Source organism: Pantherophis guttatus, chromosome 1 (assembly GCF_059756535.1).
Source record: "Pantherophis guttatus breed Tessera chromosome 1, ASM5975653v1, whole genome shotgun sequence".
NCBI lineage: Eukaryota > Metazoa > Chordata > Lepidosauria > Squamata > Colubridae > Pantherophis > Pantherophis guttatus.
In genome coordinates this window covers 303158981-303174222 of record NC_142063.1, presented here as the reverse complement: position 1 = coordinate 303174222, position 15242 = coordinate 303158981, and the positions used below count along the sequence as shown (strand labels likewise).

Here is a 15242-nt window from a genome sequence, read left to right as displayed (position 1 = left end):
GCAAACCGGTATTAAAGGTAAGTAGAATCCACCCCTGGTCTACAGCTCCCATTATTCCTACCCAGAACTGTAAAATTAAGTCCTAACCCTTTTGGAGAATGCCAGACTGGGGAAGGCTAAGCTGGAAAATATGAGACTCTAGATTCAGATTCAAATTCATACTTATGCATGTGGTTTGCTGTGGATGATCAGTTGCATTCTATACCCTCTTTCTTAGGTTAAAAGGACAACTTTAATGGATTAAAATATAGCACCTTGAATTCCTTGGAAGAAAGTTGAGCCATAAATATGCTAATAAACGAATGAGGAAAAGCAGAGTATGCTCTAACATATGTTTTCTCAATGGCAGTTCTAATTTCAGAATTTTCAGGGTCTGGCAACTTGCCACCAGCCATCATCCAGCCACCATCAAGAAGAGACAATGTGCAGATGGAGAATTTGCTTGCACACTCCAGATGTGCTAGACTACAGTTTCCATAAATCAAAGGACATACTGGTCGAGAAAGATTAAAAATGGTAACATATTTGGATTGGGGAAGGCTACAGTAATTCTTTTGCTGAAATTAAGCAGTGTATCATTTGAGTGCAATTCAATCACAAAAAATAAGCATGTAATTGTTTCTCTGGTTTTAGGGTTTTCAGATTATTTTCTTCCTTAGTATCAGAATCAGGATTCCAAACCAATATTTAAAATTGAATCATATTTGTGCAAATATATTTATTGACCAATAAAACTGGATCTATTTAGCCCCTTCTTTGTCCTTGTTAGAACAGAGTCCCAACAGTTATGTAAAGCAGTAGTGTTTTTTTTTTAATTTCCCCTTTAACCTCTTGACTTTTTTCTTTCAGCATTTGAACAAACATGTAGCAACACCTCAACCATCAAAAGTCACAGAATATTCACACTATTTCCTACTTGAAAGGAAAAAATCAGATGGAAAAAGATACCATCACCTGCCTGAGGTAAGTTCATTACTTCAGAGTTTTTGTTGGGTTAACAGGACTGAAATAATTAACAATGTTGTTTTAAAGGGAGGGGGGCTGTGTAATTGAGCTTCAAAGCTAACAGCTCCCCTATAAAGTTGAATGGGACTTGTTTACACTTCCTAGCTCCATTGTTTTTAGCCTGGGTTTTATGAAGGTTTTAAAGAGAAAACAATGGTACATCTGTTGACACTCTCTTTCCACCAACCCAGATGGGCTGGAAAATCAGAGCTTTAAGTTTTAAGAATGGAAGGATACAGCAATTTTTGAAGGGTGAAAAGCTTTACTCTTTGATAATCATATGTAAATACGATATGTATTTCTTTAAATGCTCTTATTCAGGATCTTGAAGGTGTCAAAAATCTGTGCCTGGGTAATTTTGTAATTAAAACAAAACCTTATTTCAACATTGCTTTTTAAATATTTATTTTTTAGAAGACCAAATTGGAACCACTTAAGACATATAGCTAAGATGCAGGAAATCCAGAATAATTTTCTATATTCAGCAATGAGCTCTTAGGAGGCATGTATAATGTATTTTTCCAAACTGCTGCACTGAAGTATTCTACAGAGCTATCCCATGGTTTTCCTGCCCTTCTGACCACCACTTTCAAGCTGAGCAGCTTCTCCTGAGAGCCCCTGTTTGGCTTCCCACAGCTTGGCTCCTAATGTTTTAGCCACTTACCTTGTCATTGCCCAGTGATCTATTTATTTATTTAAAATTTGAATATGGTTAATAAAACCCAGTCCAGCCTGCTCCATTTGTTTGGCAATTTGCATATTCTTTTATTTTAAAATAATTGGATTTAAAATAGGATTCTGGTTTATCGCTGTTGAATTCAGTAAATCAGAACTTTGTCTATGTCCCAGAAAACTTGCAATCAGTCTTAGATCAGGATGATATTCCCATCTTGGAACTACCACAAGCGAAAGAAGAATAAAGAACCTATAAAGAGAAGGTTACAGGATTCCTAAAAGTCACACACAAATCTCTATGGAGATTTGGAGCCCAGTAGTCAGATGGAAGGAAGCAGTCCAGTGGTGGGTTTCAAATTTTTTTACTACCAGTTCTGTGGGAGTGGCTCAGAGGTAGGTTTCAGCAGGTTCTGACCAGTTCTGGAGAACCGGTAGTGGAAATTTTGAGTAGTTCTGAGAACCGGTAGTAAAAATTCTGACTGGCCCCGCCTCCCATCTATTCTCTGCCTCCCAAGTCCCAGCTGATCGGGAGGAAATGGGGATTTTGCAGTAACCTTCCCCTGCCATGCCCACCAAGCCATGCCCACCAAGCCATGCCACGCCCACCAAGCCACGCCCACAGAACCAGTAGTAAAAGAAATTGAAACCCACCACTGGTGTGGCTTGGTGGGCGTGGCATGGCTTGGTGGGAATGGCTTGGTGGGCATGGCAGGGGAAGGATACTGTAAAATCTCCATTCCCTCCCCACTCCAGGGGAAGGTTACTGTAAAATCTCCATTCCGTCCCCACTCTAGGGGAAGGTTACTGCAAAATCCCCATTTCCTCCCAATCAGCTGGGACTCGGGAGGCAGAGAATAGATGGGGTCAGGGCCAGTCAGAGGTGGTATTTACTGGTTCTCCCAACTACTCAAAATTTCTGCTACCGGTTCTCCAGAACTGGTCAGAACCTGCTGAAACCCACTTCTGAAGCAGTCCCAGGGCAGATTTGTCAGGTCAGTTAGAGTCCAGCAGAAAACCAGTCACTGAAATCTCCTTCACCATGCACTATTGATTGTCCTCAATAGTGGATAGCTTATGGTGCCAGTATAAAATGGAAAACTCTACTTTCTTGCTAGATTACCTTAACACAATTTCAGCCTAAACCAGTGGTGGGCTGGCCGTGAGATTGAGTATCTCCTATGAGATGATGTCTTTGGCAAATTGTAAGGTGTTTGTGCTGTTGCAAACAGGCTGGGTGGCTGAGCCCCATGCCGACTGCAAAATAGGAAATGTAGAGTCAAGTCATCAAGAACTTATCTTGTGGTGATGTTGCCCATGCCTGTTTCCTATCCTGTGATAATAGAAGTTGCAGTGTGGCTTATTTCCACCCTCATTCACGTGCTCATAATGGGAGACAGAAATTGCCAAGACTATTGAGCTTTCATTTCATCTGAAATGAAGCCATATTCCACATTACATATCAAGCCATATTCCACATTAATGTTATTTTGATGAGAGGTGGCTTAACAAGAGAGACAGCAAAAAGATATTCAACTTACATTTATTTTTGGAAGCATCTAATTAACACTGTGTGGAATACTTGCAATAATACTAGCTATATAATAATGGCATTTAAGTCCAGAAAGACAATTGGTTGAATCTGAGAGAAAAACCTAACAGTAAGAGTAATTAAACCAATTACTGTAGGAGTGGTAGACTTTCCTTTTCTGGGTGTGTTCAGGCAGAGGCTGGCAGGGATTCCTTAATTTGAACAGACAGGTTGGACTTAATATCTTCAATATAACATGGAGGTAAAAGGTAGGGCTGATGTGGACTTCTCTCCATGTTTAATGTGTGGGGAATAACTTCCAAAAGGGACTTTTCCCTTCCAGTTATATATACAAAGATTAAAATGCATCTCTGATGTGAGCAGATCTGCATTACATGGAATCAGAGACACCCAAAAAAGAAACCCAAGCCAAATATTTACATTTAAAGTTTGACTTGAAAAAAAGAGAAAAGAACAGCCTGTTTAAAAACCATCACTCAAAACCAGTATGTTCATTATGCATAGTGGAAAAAGGCAATTAAAATGTAATGGAGCTTGCATGGTGTGCTGAAAGGACACCCAAGACTAGTGCCAGAAGCAAATATGTTTTTTGAGCAAATAGGAGAGAATGAAAGCAATGTTTCATTTATAACCTGGTCATGCACGTTCAGAGATTTTTAAACACAACATAATAAGCAAATCTTACAGGCTCTATGCTGAAAGGTGCAGGTTTTATCTGGTGATAGGTGTTGCTTGGGAGTTAAAAGCCTAGCAATATGCTTGGGCCAGATCTCTTTAACAAGGACTTCCCCTAAGCAGATGCCAGAGTGTTAAAGGGATCAACCTTCTCATTCTTGGTGGATGGTGATTTTGGATTCTTTAGAAAAGCAAGCCAAGCCATTGACTAAAGTAAGGGAATAAATGAAACCAAAGTATTCAGACAAGATTGTTTCCAACCTTTACTATTGTAGTCCATAATCCAAAAAAAAAAAAGTTTGTATTAGAAAAAATTCTTGGAGAGTTTAAGTTCAAAACATAAATCTTCTGTCGTACAGGAACATTCTGAATTTTAGAACATTTTTAAATATAACCTTCTTTGCTCATTCAGCTCAGTTGTCTTTCTTTTGGTCACATGAACAATTTCATTCCATAAATGGGAGACTAATGGCACATTTGGGGAAACTGCAAGGTTTGGCCATCCATTCAAAGCGTGGGTGGAACAGAAGGAACAGAACTCCATTAAATCATAAATCAACTTCTCCTATATGCAAAGTTGAATGCATATGTGAACTGAGCATGGCCTATTTAAGAACAACTTACATAGGGCATGAACAGTCTAAACATAGAATGAAGATTGTTTGTAAGTCCCAGTAAACTCTGGAATGTTTCACATGAGCATGATACACATTTTTAGAAAAGGCTGGAGATTTATTTTTCCAGTACTTAACAGTCTTTCAGTTTATTTACTTTGTCTTCAGGTACGGTTCATAGCAGTAGATTTAAAAACCCCATAGCTTAAAATCTTGGTGGTGAAAGGACTGCTTAGCTTAGCTTTCTCTATTGTGGTGACTCCAAATATTTATTTATTTATTTATTGTTCATTCATTCATTCATTCATTCATTCATTCATTCATTCATTCATTCATTCATATACTGTAACTGCCCATATCACATACATGACTGAGCAGTTCACACAATTAAAAACAAATAGTTACAAAAAAACCCTAAAATAAATTCCATTAAAAATTAATTAAAACAATTCAAAGCTTAATTTGCAGGAGAGTAGAGTCTAATCCACCCAATTACTAAGACTCTAACCAACTGATAGGCTCCATACCACTACTGGGCCCCCAAGCACAATGGCAAACCCATTAGCTCTTTGGGAAGATCAGCATGGTGGAGCCAGTTTAGCTTTGGAGGGACTGATGTTATGGAAGATTGGCACAATGATAAAAAAAGGTTCTTTTCCTGGGTCCTGTCAGATGACATTCTTGGTAGAGGGGACCATGCTTCTTCTGCTGGTCATGATGGAATGGGTAGATGTAACTGGGCTGCATAGAGGTTTTATAAGTCATTATCAGCATCTTGAATTGAATTTAAAAGTTATACAAGAACTCTTACCAATCCTCCAACAAGCTAGGGAGTAGTGAGATGGACTCTTGCATCCTTATTAAAAAAAATAAATACAGGAGGTTTAGATCATGGTTTCGATAGACCTTTCTTCACATGGGCACAATCTTATCCATATGAATTTTTTTTGTATCTGCCCTTAAGAATGGCTGTAAGCAGTCTATTAATGCCTGTTAAAATTAGTGCCCGTGGAGTTTAGGGATAGTTATATAGTGTGGATACTTTGCTGGCTTAAAGAAGGACCCTGACAGCTCAGGAAAACATTCCTGGGTAGGGCAGATTGATCCAGTTAGATCTACAGATCTTGGACACATTACTTGAATGGAATGAGTGTTGAGCCTTATGGCTGAAAACCCATACTACTCTATTGCAATTTTTGCAGAATTGTCTTAGTCCATATTGATTCATAAAGTGTCTGCAAAAAGAAAAGAATCCAGACATTCTGAAAAGAACATTAACTTCCAGAATGCAGTAACGGAAATGCTTTGCTCATTTCAATTTTGGTTATCCTTACCTCCCTCGTTAACAGTACATTAGGAATACATAACACCCTTGAAATCTAGAGATCTGAGGAATTTGGATTACACTCTTTCCAAGGACAAAATAACAGTAAGATTCCAAAAATGCATCAATAATCACATAAGTACTTTTGCTGAATAAACCTTTAGTGTTGCTAGGATAGAGTGTGTCTGTTCTATTTTGAAAGAACAGGCAGGGAGACTGAGGCAACGGTTAACAGGAACGGTTTATTAAAATATTAACAGCAACAGCAAATGTCAGAACCAACTCGAACCTCTTTCTCTCACAGCCGCTATTTATATACCGGCTGGTAAATGCAGCAGCCAATGGCATCTCTTTTAATTGTCCCGCCGGCTGAGCTGTCAAGTCTCAGCCAATCGGGAGCGCTTCCGTGTTGCCGGGTAGTGAAACGTCGCGTCTGTAACAGTGTCCTTCTGTTAAAATGGAAGGAGTGTATAGCTGCCATTGTTTTCTGTATATTTTGTATGACTTAATTCTGGTGTGCACGTCATTTAATGGCACAATGAAAGATTATGACCCAATATTTAAAGACTTTTACTTTGTTTGGGAAACAGTTGAACTCAAGTGCTATCTCAGAGTAATAATTGGCTATATAAATTTTTCTTCTGGAATAAGAAGCTTGTGCTATGGCCAAGAGTAGATGACATATTAGACAGATGTTCTCAGTTTATGGAACAATTTTAAAAAATACTTTTATGCAAGTAGTTATTTTATTTATAGAAAAGAAGTGTCCTCCTCTGCTAATAGTTAAAGCCCATTTGTAATTTTATTTACAGAATGAGAATTAATTGCATAGGGCAGCAGAGGGCAACTATAGGGGCCACACTTTGTATTTGTGACCAGCTTGGTGACATGAGCAGTGACATCACTAGAGGAAGTAAAACAAAGTAGAACCTTTAAAAAATAAATCTTAGGGAATTTGCAGAGGTTTAAGGTACCCATTTTGTTCTTTCAATTCTTCAAAACAGGAAAAATTTCCTCAAATTTTAAAGGTTGTTTTCAAGGCTTTAAAGGAGTTCAATGGATTGCTTAACTCTTTGTAAAACTTAAGGTTCCTATTCTGCCCTTAAAATCCTCAATTTTTCCCCAAACAAAACATGGGAATCTCTCTGAAATTACAAGAAAGTATTGGTGGAGGAGGGCAATTTGCCCTCTTTTGGATAAAGTCTTTCAGGTTTTTAGCTCTGGTTTCAAACCAATATGTTGAACAAATCATCACTTCTTTGGTGCTTGCAAAGGCAAGATGAGGCTCTTTGCTTTTGGACTTGTGCTCCATTCAATTTTCTTGTAGCGGAATTAAGTTTGTTTCAGGAAAGTCTCTAAACAGCCTATAAACTACACATTAGTAGAGATACTCCACCCCCCCCCCCCCAATTTGCAAAGTTATCAGGATTGCAGCTCTTAAAAAATGATGCAGGGGAAAAATGGGAACCGAAGAAAATAAAAACTAATTATTTTACAAGCAGAGTTTGTCCACTTGAGTGCCTTGTCATCATGATTTGGAAAGTTTGGCTGTTGTGCTGGACATCTGGCTCACTTTGTACTCTGGGATAGATTGTGTCCAGACAGACAGCAATGCCAGCTGGGGAGAGTTAAAAAACAAACAAACAGACAAACAAACACACATTTCAACAAGCCAGAATAGAAGGGTTTGGAGATAACAGCTCAAGGAAGCAACTTTAACAAGCAAAAGATACAGGGCCAAAAAAATTGTGAATATGAAAACAGGGCTTGAATTACTGGCTTTCCCCCACCAAGACTGCTTCTAAATATTGAACCTTGTTAGAGATTCCCTGATATTTCATTGCATTATAAGAAAAGCACACCTATCATATGCACATACTCCGGCTTGTTGCAGAGCCGTGCAAAGAAATAGAATGACCAGTTTATTGCTATGGGTATAGAAGAATATCGATTTCTGCTAAATTTAGCTGGCTAATTTTCATTTGCTGAAGTTGGTGTGCTCCTAAGGTATTTACTTTGAGTACCCAAGTGTTTTGGGATAAACTGCACATCAAAATCTTTGCCACACTTTTATGACCAGAAGTTCCTGTTCCTGCAGCTGTACCTGCCCTAAAAGGTGCCTTAATGTTCTTTCAAAGGGGGCCATTTCCTCCTTTTATCTCTCATCCATTTACACAGAACAGTTGGCCTAATTTCCTTAATCTGTGATGCCATAAAACTTGCTCTGTGCTGCGCATTCCAGCTCTTTCTTAGGAGATACCCTTAGGAATAGTATTGAGTTTGCCCCTCACTTTCTCTGTTTGCCTTGGAAGGATGTTTTCAAATGGTTTGTTTCCAATAGTTTATTTTGGACAAAACAGCACTGGATGCTTTCATAATGTTCATAATATTGCTTCATTAACAAATATAAGGAGAGCATAAGGGGGGGGGAGCCTATATGATTATCCTGCATCAAGTTTATGAAAAAAGTATAGGCATTCTTCAGCCGTACTTCTGAAATTTGAATCTGCTATGCAAGAATAATTCCCAATCAAACTAAAGTCTAGCTTTAAAATAGTCCTACACTAAAAGAGAGGGAGCAGCCATTGACACTTAGTGAAGTTACTTTACTTCAAAAGCTGGAGAAAGATTCTTAGTTATCCAAAGTCTCTAAATTGTTAATAGTTATTGCTGATGAAATAGCAGTGTGATCCTGTACCATTAGCATGTCAAATAGGCTAATGTTTTTCAACATCTAAAGCTACAATTCTTTAAATTATTATTTAAGTAGACATTATTAAAAGTCAGTGGGAAAAGGTTTATTTTATGGTCTTCTTAAAGGCCATTGTAGATAGCAATCTCAATATATTATTTTGGAATATATAAGCAAGTTGAATTGCTTATTGGATATATCTGGGTGTATTTATATGTACTGTATGTGCATTTTCTGATAATTCAGCAAATAAAGCTAGACAAGGCTAAAAATAATTTATTGTCACATAAATGAAAATGGGTCACATGTGCCTTCTAGATGTTACTGGATTATAGTTCTCACCCTCTCCTACCTATGATTGAAGAAAGCTGGAATTCGGCTGGAACATCTGGAAGGTCATGTGCTTCTCATCCTCATTTCCAATGTTGCAAAACTAGAATATTTTTTCAAGCAGAAGACACTATTTTTTTAAAATAAATATCTGTACAGCAGATGTGTTTAAACATGGCTTCCTTAAAATGTGAGCCTCTGATCCAGTGAAAATATCATTTATAACTGGAAAAGAAAAATAGTTTGTGTTAGTGCTTACCTACACACGCAAGGCTGGATGCCAAACTTACCTGCTCTATACTAAGAAAAAGGCCTCTTTCTGTATACCATTTATAGATTTATATATTGAACAATTGCATCAGCCAAGGGCCCTGTAGAGTGCCAAAATGTATAATATAAAACAGGATGTCCAAAGCATGACATCATAAACAGATAATGCAGCCAAAGTTTGCATCCAAGGGCAGATTGTGATAAATAGCTGTAGTACTTTCTATTTTTGTAACTGTTAATTTTGGCTCCCCATCTGTAACAGAGGGAATATGTAAACCGGCCTATCCATTTCTCTCTCTTTATGCACAGTTTCTTGCCTGGATTTTGGAAGAGTGTTCGCTGAATGCTATTGTACTTACGGATATTTTCTCTAATCTCTCTGAAGACTAAACACCCAAAGGATACATCTGGAATGCCCTTCTCTATTTGGATGACATGTGATGGGACCAGCTAACAAAACAAAGAAGGGACGACTGGAAATTATAATTCTATTTTATGTAGAGCTACCAGATTCAATTTTCTAAAATCTGGATAATCATCAGATGGCAGGAGAGATGTAGAAAACAGTAGCTCTTTGGCACCATCTAGTGATTATCCAGAGTTCTGCAGTCCATGTTTGATTGCCTGAAGTTTTGAAACTCTCAGTTGATGACAGCACCTGATGGATTTATAGTATGAGTCTGAAAGTTAAGCAAGGTCAGAGTCCTCTGTAGGATTTTGCCAGGTCAGGCTAGAGTAGAATATTAGCAATTTTTTTTTGTATCTCTTTGATGCCATCTTCTGGAATTTGCTGAGCTTACTCTTATGATGAATTTGATGGATCAAAAACCTGTTGCATCTTCCAATGTTCTGTATAGTAGAAATATATGTATTAATATTGGTACTTTCAGTTAATAAGCACCAGTCTTTTCCCCATTTGCTGCTGCTGTTGTTTTTGTGCCTCTGTGTATATACTTAGGCTATTGCAAATTCTATGAAGTACATTTGCCATAGGGAGGAGTAGGATGGATTCTTAAGTTTTATCAGTAGTTGGACATGTCTTTAGAATTAACCGGTCATATCTTTGGCATTGACTTTAATTTCTATAAAATGTAAAAGAAATGGGAGAGCAAATAAATAAAAGAATAAAAAGGAACAATGGTTAAAGTCAGACATAATAGGAAACCGCATTTGATACACGTAGCTCGTGACAAACCTTCTACAGTACTTGTGAACACAGCTCAACAGTGCCCTCTAAAGTGTCTGATAAATTAACCCTATCTTGGGAGGTTTGAATAGGTTAAAGCATAACTTTTAATCCCTAGGTACATCTCTGATATTTTCATATCATATTATTACTGGTTAGAACTAATAAGCATCTTTCTCTCTCAATTCCAAAGTGATTAGAAGGTGGACTTTTCTGTCCCTGAACTATTTTCTGATTTGCTGGCTAGATTGCTAACAACAAAGATGGAGTATGTTTGACTGAGCAAAAAAATAGCCAGTTTTTTTCGAAGAACTTGTCTTTCACTTATCCTTACCATTTATCAGCTCATGAGAACATTTCTTTTTTTAAAAAAAGTGTGTGTGTGTGTATGTGTGTGTGGGAGAAAGAACCTAACAGCATCTAAACTGGAGACTTAATACTGACTGGAGAACTCATAGGCAATGATTGACTCACTAACTTTATTAGGATTTTTCTCTGTGTGAAAAAGTCCCTTCACTTGTCCTTCCTGTTTTTTTAAAACTACATTTTTGTCTGTATTGTTCTAAAGGGGAATGTCGCACTAAAATATTCCTCATGTACAAGACTGCCTTATTAACCAGTACTCTAGATTTGGGGATTCAGAAAGTTCAAAAGGTTTTTGTTAAATTCTGTATATCTGGCTTATGGGCTAGAAAATCCAAAGCATCTGTCTTTTTATGTAGGATTTCTTCCTCCATGACTGGGCTAAAGGGCGAGGTCCTCAGCTTGATATATGAGGTTGCGTTAGGCAGTTCAGTGTAATAGCATACTTCTTATTTACTTGAGGAAACCCTGGAAAAAAAAAGTGTCTACTAGCAGGATAAATCTACTTTTCCAGCATAGTTGAATTGTAGCTTTTGACCAGAATTGTCAGCATTGGAAACAAGGACTTCTGCATGCAAAATTGTCCTCAAGTGATGGTGTATTCCCTGTTCATAAATCTCAGAGTGAATGCAGGTTGGATGGGCACAGGGAAACAAGCAACACTCTTTTTGTTCTACAGGCAGTAAATCATCCCTTTTCAAATAGCTGTAGGCTTGATTTGCAGTTATGCCAATAAGTAGCTTGTATGCTGCTGGCAAACAAGTTATGGGTCTGTAGTTTCCAGACTCATTTCCCTTCTTCTTGTCCTTCTGAATTAGGAATGTTCTTCCAGTTGTTAACCAGTCTTTATTTTCTAGTGCTTCCAGAACTCCATTCATCTGGTCTGCCAGTCTCGAGTGTAAATGTATCATTGATTTAAGCCAGAATCCATAGAGCTCATCTGGTCCAGGAACACTCAAGTTTTTGACCTTCTTTGATTGCTTTCATACAATTTCTTCAGTTATCTTAATGTCTTCTGTGCTGGATATTTTCCCTGTGTTTTCAACTTGCACGATCTATTTTGCATTCCTATAATGATTCCTGTTTTTGTCACACAAATTTCTCCAAAATTTTAAGCCTTTCTCTTTATCAGGTTTTTCATTATTTGTGGATGATTCTTTCCTATTTTCAAGGGTTTGTAGAATTGCTGCAAATTTATTCTAACTGTGAATTCTCCTGGAATTAGATTATTTAATCGTCATTTTATTTACTTACTACAACTCCTTACTTCAGCTGTTCTACGATGTTTACAATTCCTTTACTTTCTAAGTTATAGTTCACACACAGCCTAGTTTTGATTTTCTTATTCTTCAAATTTCCTTGCTTCAAATTCTACAGGTTGCACAAATTCAGTATTTTCTCTATCTTCAATTCCAAGTTAATTTTCCATTTAGATTTTTCCTTTTTAATGACTTCATTCCTTTGTATGATAAGATACTGTTCCTTTGGAGGGGCAATCATCGTCATCATCATCCCTGACCAGAGCTTACAACTTAAAAACCAAAGGCATTTTCTGAAACAAAGAAAATACTGTAATTCATTACATAAATGCAGGTAATAAAATACTAAGGGATCTAAATATTAAGACTAGTTAAAAGGATAAGAGTACTTTTTGAACAAAAAATAAAAATGCTTACTAAATACAATGCTGCAAAGCAAATACATATGGTATGTGTGTGTGTGTGAGAGAGAGAGAAAAGGGGGGTGGGTGGAGATATGATATGGCCATGATGGCAAACCTATGGCATGCGTGCCACAGGTGGCATGTGGAACCATATCTGTGGGCACACGAGCATTGCCCTAGCTCAGCTCCAATGTACATGTGCACGCTGCCCCGCTGATTTTCGGGCCTTCCAGGCCCTCTGGAAATTGGGAAATGGGCTGTTTCCAACCTCCAGAGGGCCTCCATTGGGTAGGGAAGGCTGTTTTAACCCTCCCCAGGCTCCAAGAAAGCCTCGGGGGCCTAGGGAGGGTGAAACATGGGCCTACTGGGCCCACCGTGCCATCGCATGCCAAAAGCAGGGGGAGCACGGGGGGTTGTGTGTGAAAGCACGGGGCGGGGTGCATTGAATTATGGGTGTGGGCACATGCACGTGCGACCCCCCGTGCTCCCCCCACTTTTGGCACGCAACAGCAAAAAGGTTAGCCACCACTGTGATAGCGACTCTGATTGTGTACTGGTAAAATATAAGATGACTAAAACCATAAATCAAGAAAAAATAAATATTAGAAGGTCCTAAAATTAGTTTCCTGTATAAATCTATGGTGGCTGAAATTTGCAATTCTCTTAGAGAAGTTAGATTTCTAGTCTAGCTGTAAATAACCAATGTCATTGCCCTTAGTACTAGTTGGACCATCTAGTAGTAAGCAGGTAGAAAGGTAGGAAGCAGGTTGCTGTAGAATATGGAAGAGAAAGTGATATGGCAGTGATATCTGTTACTGAAAAAAAAAATGATTATTTTTAATGTAAAAAGTTTAGGCTGACACTAAAAGCAAGGCTAAATAAAACTATGTGCCTAAAACATCATGTAAGATGAAAGTCTAACTTTTTGGGATCAGCAACTTGAAAGAGACCCAGAGTCAGCGCCATAAAATCATAAGAGTTGAAAGCAATCTTAGAAGTCATCTAGTCCAATTCATGCTCAGAGCAGGATACGTTAAAGTACCTTTGACAAGATTCAGCCTGTGTTTGAAAATTGCTGACAAATGAGAACTCACCACTGCACGTGGTAGTCTATTTCACTTGGCTGATAGCTCATATAGTGAGGAACTTTGTCTTGATGTATTTCCCCTGGAAATCATAAGATTATCCTTATGCAAGGATAACTTTATCCCTTTTCCCTGGAGTACTAATCGCCTTCATATCTTCAGTCAATTACTTCCTGTTGGTGAGGATTAGGTCCAGGTAAGAAGAGCCATTGTTCATTCTTCCTCCTGACAAATGAATTGTCAGCAAGAGAAGACAAAAATTTGTTAGAACTCTGATTCTTGGCATAGTTAGATACCCTGCAAATGTCAGGATAGAAAGATTGACATAGAAAGGCCTCACCTACACCTACATGTTCTGCCTGACTTGGTAGTCTGTAAAAACAAACAAAACAAAACAACCTCCCACAATGACATCACTTTTTGTTTTTTGTTTTTTCCTTATCAAACATTTCAACAGGAAATGTTTCAGTACTTGGGTTTCTTTGTATGTTTTTTCCCCCCTTCATGTTCAACTTAACACATCCAGGTTTTCTGTTGGCTCCATTCCTTTTGGTTAGGCTGTAACCTTCCAACCTTCTAACAATGTGCCAATCACAAGTATTTTCCCACCACATGCAAATAATAGTACAAGAATAATACCGAATGACTAGAAAATTGTTTTTAGGGCATTTCACAATTGCTGTAGTTTGGTATATTTGTAATGTATGCATAAATATTTTGTTATTGTATTGATCTATTCTCATTGTGTTCTTTGTAATTGTTTATTTTCTTGTTCTATTATTTTACTTCTGTTGTGTTTACGCTCTTTTCCTTCCTTTCTTTATATTCTTATAAGCTGCCTAGAGTAGCTTATAGATAAGATAAGCAGCAAATAAATTTAACAAACAAAAATAAATAAATAAAAATAAAGTCATATCTATTATTATATATTTCTCTCTTTCTGATTAAATATGTGCATATAGGCATCTATCCTATATAAATTTCTGTTCAGATAATACCGGTATATTTACAAGGCAGTTTTATGTAGCTCATTGCTCGACATATAGCTACAGTCTTTCAAGGCAGGCCAGTTATTAACATTCCCAAATAGTAGATAAGGACTGATGATGAGAGATTAAAAGTATGCCTTTAGGCCAACTGAAGAGCTTTTGATTCAGGTAAACCATAGGATTTCCCAAGTAGTTTTGAGCTGAGCAGCTGTACTTTTTGAAGTGCATCTAAGGAATGATAAACAATCTAGAAAGGAGGGCTCTTTGCAAACACTTGCTTTGTTACTTAAGTCTGTTAAAGTAAGAGTTGATATTGGAACAATTGTGGCATGCATAAAGGATAGGCAAGGCATCCATGGGTAAAGGAGCTCCTTTGAACAAATTCAGATGCTTTCACATCCCCAAATGAACAACAACAAAAATTAATTGATGGAAAGGTTCAATTAGGAGTAAGGAGAAGCCAATTTACATCTTCTCCTTCAAGAATACAAGTCATTTTTAACTGTAGAAAATGTCACCTTATTTGAATACTGTTTTCAATTCTTTGAGGTGTTTTATTTTTCCTTTATTTCTGTTTATAGAAATATAGTATTTCTATTTTTTAAATCAATAAATAAAAGAGAAATAAATTAAATTAAATTAAAAATAAAACAGAAAAAATCCAACTTGCTTTCAAGCTGGATACACGGCAGGTTGTTTTTTTTTACTTGCAGGCATCGAGGGTTATTGTGAAGATAAAATAGGGTAGTCACAATAGAGAGCAATTCTGAATGAAATATGCATGTGCTAAGGTAAGTACATGCAAATATAAATTTAAAAATC

At 37.4% G+C, this 15242-nt stretch overlaps 1 long non-coding RNA gene across 1 annotated transcript; it reads left to right on the top strand.

The window, feature by feature from the left end:
• The first annotated feature begins 587 nt into the window (after positions 1 to 587).
• On the top strand, positions 588 to 10272 carry LOC148116921 (uncharacterized). The gene is made up of 2 exons (XR_015731550.1): positions 588 to 963; positions 9444 to 10272. It is a non-coding gene; the product is annotated as an uncharacterized LOC148116921 (long non-coding RNA).
• The last annotated feature ends 4970 nt before the right edge of the window (positions 10273 to 15242 follow it).